The sequence below is a fragment of the Galeopterus variegatus genome, unplaced genomic scaffold (assembly GCF_000696425.1).
Source record: "Galeopterus variegatus unplaced genomic scaffold, G_variegatus-3.0.2 Scaffold1732, whole genome shotgun sequence".
In the NCBI taxonomy this organism is placed as follows: Eukaryota; Metazoa; Chordata; class Mammalia; order Dermoptera; family Cynocephalidae; genus Galeopterus; species Galeopterus variegatus.
The window spans coordinates 16,145-22,342 of record NW_007727843.1 but is presented as its reverse complement, the minus strand read 5'-3'; the positions used below and the strand labels follow the sequence as shown (position 1 = coordinate 22,342).

The 6,198-nt window shown below is 38.6% G+C and overlaps 1 protein-coding gene across 1 annotated transcript in view; it reads left to right on the top strand.

Annotated features, from left to right (window-relative positions):
- LOC103595279 (nuclear receptor subfamily 6 group A member 1-like) overlaps positions 1-6,198 on the top strand; it is a gene marked incomplete at both ends in the record, with an annotated part of 201,517 nt that overhangs the window by 181,550 nt on the left and 13,769 nt on the right. The window lies entirely within an intron of this gene.

Sequence of the window (6,198 nt, the reverse complement as noted above, 5' to 3'; positions counted from 1 at the left end):
GTCCTGTGGCACGTGGCTCTTGCCTATTCTGGCGCAGATCTCGGGCCTCCTGTTGTTGCTTCTTAATAGTTGCAAATTGGTCGATTTGTGGGAGGGAGCGACACTAGGAACCGTCTACTCCACAATCTTGACCAGAAGCCTCTGATATTGTCATTTTTTATTTTAGCCATTATAATGTGTAGTTTTAATTTGTCTTTCTTCAATGGCTAATGATGTTGAACATCTTTTCTTTTCTTTTCTTTTTTTTTTTGATCGTTTTTTGAGACCGGCTGCACTGCGCTCAGCCAGTGAGCGCACTGGCCATCCTTATATAGGATCCGAACCCGCGGCAGGAGCACTGCTGTGCTCCCAGCACCACACTCTCCCGAGTGCGCCACGGGCTCGGCCCTGAACATCTTTTCATATGTTTAGTTGCCAGCCATATATCCTCTTTGGAGAAGTGTTCATTGAAGTCTTTTAAAATTTTTAATTGGGTTGTTTGTTTTCTTGTTGTTGAGTTCTGAGACTTCTTTATGTATTCTGGATACAAGTCCTTTTTGGGACAAGTTTTCTTTACAAAAGTTAAATGACTGAAGATGGAAAGGGGATGCAATTTCTAGTTATTGAAGTGGTTTGCTTATATTTCCAGGTAATTCTAAATCACAGTTTGTGCCTTATACCTTTTACCACTCTTTTTTTTTTTTCTCCTAAAAGATGACTGGTAAGGGGATCTTAACCCTTGACTTGGTGTTTTCAGCACCACGCTCACCCAGTGAGCAAACCGGCCATCCCTATATGGGATCCAAACCCGTGGCCTTGGTGTTATCAGCACCGCACTCTCCCGAGTGAGCCACGGGCCGGCCCCCCTTTTACCACTCTTAACCTTTTTCTTTAATAGTCAAGCTGGTCAGCACCACGCCCACCCAGTGAGCAACCGGCCATCCCTATATGGGATCCAAACCCGTGGCCTTGGTGTTATCAGCACCGCACTCTCCCGAGTGAGCCACGGGCCGGCCCCCCTTTTACCACTCTTAACCTTTTTCTTTAATAGTCAAGCTGTACTTTATGACACAGGGGGTTTTCTTGCAATTCTCCAGTGCCTTTTGGGATTTAGGAATGTTAAGCAATTGAATTGATGTGTTATGATCTAGTTCTCTGTAATCCTCTGTCTAGATATAAATTGCTCTTTTGGCAATGAGAAAAGATTATTTCCAGTGTGTGGCACAGTGAGTGGGGAAAGGGTAGAATTAAATGAGGCCCAAGAATTAGGCTAGGGCCTGATCATATAGGGCTACATATATGCATGGATTTTATTTCATGTTCAAGAGAAACTAATTAGAGTGTTTTGAGCAAAAAAATTTTAAAGATCCCTCTGATTACATTGTGGAATAGATTGGAAAATGGATTGTAGGGAGCCCAGAGAAGTAGAGGGACCAGTTAGTAGACTAAACTATTACCAGCCCTAGTTTAAGCCACCACCATCTGTCACTTGGATAACCATTTGAGATCTGTTTTTGAGGGAGAATTGGTAGGGTTTGCTTATGGTTTGGATATTGGAATATAAAAGAAAGTAAAGAAATTTAGGAGTGACTCTTAGATTTTAGTCCTGAACAACTAATGGATTTTGTTTTTATTTAGTAAGATGGGGCATGTTCCCCAAGAAACATGTTGAAATGAGAGAGGAATATAATCTCGTGTTCTGTTTGACTTTGATAAGTTTGAGATGCCTGTTAGAAAGCCAAATGGAAATGTTAAGTATACAGTTTAGATATAGAAGTCTGGAGCTCAAAGGGAGGTTTTTGGTTAAAGATACACTTTGGGGAATTATCACAATATAGATGGAAGGCTAAAATCACCTAAGGAGAGAATATTTGTAGAAAAGAGGCCTAGGAACTAAACCCCAGGGACATGTCAATATTTCGAAGTCCCAAAAAGTACTCAGTAAAAGAGACTAAGAAATTGGTGGTCTGAGAAAGAGGGGGAAAAGCAGGAGACTGGTATCCTGGAACCCAAAGTAGAAAAGTATTTCAAAAAGGGGAGAATTAGATGCTTGCCCAATTTCTTTCATCCATCCAGCAAATGTTCCTGAATTCTTTCACATGTAAGACTCCATGGATAGATCTAGCAGTGACCTGGACAAATAAAGCATCTGCCCACATAGAGTTTACATATATATCTTAAGGGATTCTGAAGGTGCATCCATATTCAGTTCTAATCCTTAAATTTTGGGAACCTGCCTTAATTATCACTCATGATTATTCCACAGTTCTCCCAATTTCTACAAAGAGCCATCAGTTTACTAGCATGGCAAGTTTGGTATGCAAATTCATGTGGTCCAGAATAGAAACCATTTAGTGTTATAGATAGATACATGGGTCACTTAAAGGCCAAATGAAATGCAGAGCAGTTGTAGTGTAGAGTTTACATGAACAGGTATGAATTACTTTCCTTCTTGGACTCAGCTTCTCCATCTGTAAAGTGAGGAGGAGGAACTAATTTATTTTTAAAGCCCTCTTTCGCTCTGAAATTTGATCGTTCCATGATCCAGAACCAAGTAATCAGAAAAGACATAATGACTGAGATATGTGACAAACACATCCACCCTCAAAGTCAGTAATACTCTTTTCAGTGAGAAACCTCAGTAGCCAAATCAACCTCTAAGTCAGTGTCTGATGATGGAAGCACAGGATTTTGACAGTTGGAAGCCACACCAGTGAAAGTTCCTGGGAGTCTCGTTGGAATAAATTTCAGTACAATTTTTTATACACATACTTTCCAAAAGGATATTTTGACAGCTCTGGTTTAACTGCTTGGTATAATTATTATGTATATTTTCACCTCTGTAATAGAGGCCTGTACATTAAACTCAAATCTTTAAAAGCAACTGTGACCTCTGGTTGGAGAAATAATAATCATAATAAAATACAACTAAATTTATAGATTTACCTCTTCATTTAAGTACTCTGCCAGTTTTTGTTTTTGTTTTTTAAACCTGTTTTAATCTCTTGGTTCTCATAACATTCCTGTAAAGTAGGTATTTTTATCTTTACAGATGAGGAAACTGAAGCTCAGATACATTAAGTCACACAGCTAAAATAGTGACTAATTGGGATACAAAGCTGTTGTTGCTTTTGCTTTTGACTTTATAATTACAGTAAAAATAAAACAAGCAAAAACCAAAAAACCTTGACAGGCAACTTACCGTGAAAGCTCAATAAATTTTGGTTGTCCAGGCAATACTCTCAGAACTGCAGGTAGATGTGAAGGGTAGCAGTGGGGCTGCTGAGGACTCAGCCAGCTATGTGAAGCTACTATAAGAAGGTGCTTTTCTGTACCTGACTGGTAGGCAAACCTGGTAGGCTCCAGGCATGCAAGAGTTAAATGCTCACTCAGGTGAATTACACCCCTTCCTCAAAGGCACTCTGAATTTTAGAATTTATGGAGCCCTTTCTCAAACACTCCTGTTTAGTCCTCATAGGAACTTTTCAGGGGGAATCATTGTCCACATTTTACTGATGGGTATCCTGAGACAAAGTGATTATATGATAATAGTAATAATAATAGCTTACATTTATTGAGAACTTACTATATTCAGGAACTTTACATGTATTGACTCTCTTCTAAGCACGTTACATATGTGGTAACTTAATCCTCACAGTAACCTCGTGATATAAGTATGATTCTTAACCCCATTTTGCAGATGAAGGAACTGAGGCATAGACTAAACAATATGGCCTAAGCAATATAGACTAAGCAATTGACATTCAGTAAATGTCAAAGCTGAGATTTTAATCCAAACAGTTTGACTTCATAGCTCATGCTCTTAATCACCATACTATGCTATGCTGTGCTGTGCTGTGCTATGCTATGCTATGCTATGCTATGCTATGCTATGCTATGCTATGCTATGCTATACTGTACTATACTACTTTTTGATATAGAGAGAAGTGACCAGCCTGAGATCATAGGCCTAGTTTAATCCTCACTAACTTTGTATAAAAGCTGGGAATACAGATGTGTAATGTAGGCCGTGGGCTTCTATCGATGTCCCAGTGCTAGAAGGGAAGGCCCATATTTCAATAGGCAGGAACATCAGGGTGACTCAAGGCAATAAACAGTCTGTGTTTTGCACAAAGACCCAGTTTATCATTACAAGATGTAAATGAGTCATCTTAGTGGTAAAACATGAAAAAGACTGAGAGGTTTGAGTTACAGTATGCTCGGGACTGATCGATAATATTAATGCATTATCCTTTTTGCAGTTGTAAAGTATATACTTTCACAAGTACATTATGGCTACCCTAAAGTTTATAAACCCTATTGTGTTCACTGAAAAACATAGTGTCCAAAAAAGAGTAGGTAGAAAGCTCCCTTCTCTGTTCTGTATTCAGCAAGCCACACTAGATTCTGAGCATCATATTTTCATATGGTCCTTCCAAGTAAGAACATGTCCAGAGGGGAAGGTAGATGACCAGTGTGGTAAGGGGACTGGAAATTGTACACTGTATAAGTCAGTTGTTGGGACTAAGGGTATTAACTGCAAAGGCTCTGAAACTCTTGGTGGAGAAAAGGAGGGAGTAGGCTTGTTCAGGTAGGGCAGTGTCCACAGATTAAATTAAGACCAGTATGTTTTTATTACAGTGAGTCGTATTTTAGTTTCAAATAAAGAAGTAAGCTTCTTCATCAATGAAGCTGTTCAAATCCATGTAAGAAAGTTACTCTGAAGGTACAGTTAACATTAGATAGAGAAGTTAACCATGGATCTCTTCCAAGGCCTCTTCAGTGATTACGCTTAAGACTAAATTCTTACTCCTTATCATGTATTCTTTCTGCCACCTCCTGCCTCTGATCAGAGTGGTATCTAACAAGTTTGGCATCTGGGAAGTAGATTGAAGTTCTGAAATTAGTGTCATAATTCATAGTATGACATACAAGAGACAAGTGTACACAAGATGTAGTCCTTTGTGAAATTTATATTCCTGGTGGAGGGAAAGTGTTAATATCTGCTTTTATTACTCAGTAATATAAAGAAATATTACAGTGACAATACATACTCACATATTGATCTTTTTAACACAAAAGTAGTACATACTACGCTAAAGAAAAAATACAGTAAAAATGTCCTCTTGTCTGTCTTCTGTGCCCTTCATTCTCCTTCCCCACCCCAATAATTGCTGGTAACAGTTTGTTGAATTTGCTTCCAAACTTTTATCCACCTATGTACCAAAATGTGCACATGTATGTTCATATGTATGTATGTTATATTTTTAAAAAACAGAAATGGGATCATGTCAGTCATGGTATCCTACAGTTTTTTCTCCCACTTTACTTTGGCTTTCTCTGACTACATGTAGATGTGTCTTATCCATTTCAAGTGATTTCCTATTATTACATTGTATACCTATGTTAGTTTACTTAACCAATCTCCTTTGGATTAATATTTAGATTGCCCAACTTTTCACTATTACAATGTAGATGCAATGTTTAAAAAGAATTCTGACACAAAATTGTGGAGGGAAGGCAGTGAACGTAGGTGTCAGAAAGATATGCCCTATGAAATACTCTTAAAAGGAGCTGTGAATGTTGGCTTCCTCAATAAATATTTCTTGCATGAAAGAGTAAGCTTAGGGAATTGTGGTGGGTGTCTTCTTCTGTGAAAGGCTGTCACATGGGGCCCCAGAGAATGGAGCTAGATCTAGTGGATGGAAGGTTACAGGGTGAAAGATTTCAAGTCAGAATTAAGGAAGAACTTAATAATAGTCAAAGCCATTCTGTAGTGGTGAGGTAATAAGTGCCTCATTTATGGAAGTATGCTAGTATTCATTCCTTAGGTTGGAGTAGATGACTCTTGATACCCCTTAAGCACTGCAGCACTGAAATTCTACCCTTGTAGGAGAAATTATGCTTTTACAGTACCCATCATCCAGAAGAACAGATAACTTCCTACTTTGTTCATTTACCATTTTCAGATGAATTACCTGGGGCTTGGGCTTTCAGAGATAATTTTTTCTCCAAAGACTTGATCCTGTGAGCCTTCTTTTTCCTCTCCAATGTCTCTGTTAGGATATCACATGTTGACAGCTATTTTTAGTTGGGAGTTTCAGCTTAATGTAACCTTGAAACATAAACTGTTCAGAACAAGTATTCCCAGTTCCTTCATGTGTTTTTGATCTGTATGACCTTGGGTAAGTCACTTCTCTGAGTTTTAGTACCCTTACT